Source organism: Cariama cristata, unplaced genomic scaffold (assembly GCF_000690535.1).
Source record: "Cariama cristata isolate BGI_N322 unplaced genomic scaffold, ASM69053v1 scaffold16396, whole genome shotgun sequence".
Lineage (NCBI taxonomy): Eukaryota > Metazoa > Chordata > Aves > Cariamiformes > Cariamidae > Cariama > Cariama cristata.
In genome coordinates, this window is record NW_009623967.1 from 27,042 (window position 1) to 27,253 (window position 212).

A 212-nucleotide genomic window follows, 5' to 3' on the forward strand; every position below is an offset into this window, starting at 1 on the left:
GGCGCACTCAAAGAGCCGGAGTCAATGGCTTGAAGTCCAAGTGGAGACCGGTGACGAGTGGCGTTCCTCAGGGGCCAGTATTGGGACCAGAGCTGTTTAACACCTTTGTCGGCGACATGGGCAGTGGGATGGAGTGCACCCTGAGCTAGTTTGCCAATGACACCAAGCTGTATGGTACAGTCAACACACTGGAAGGAAGGGATGCCATCCAG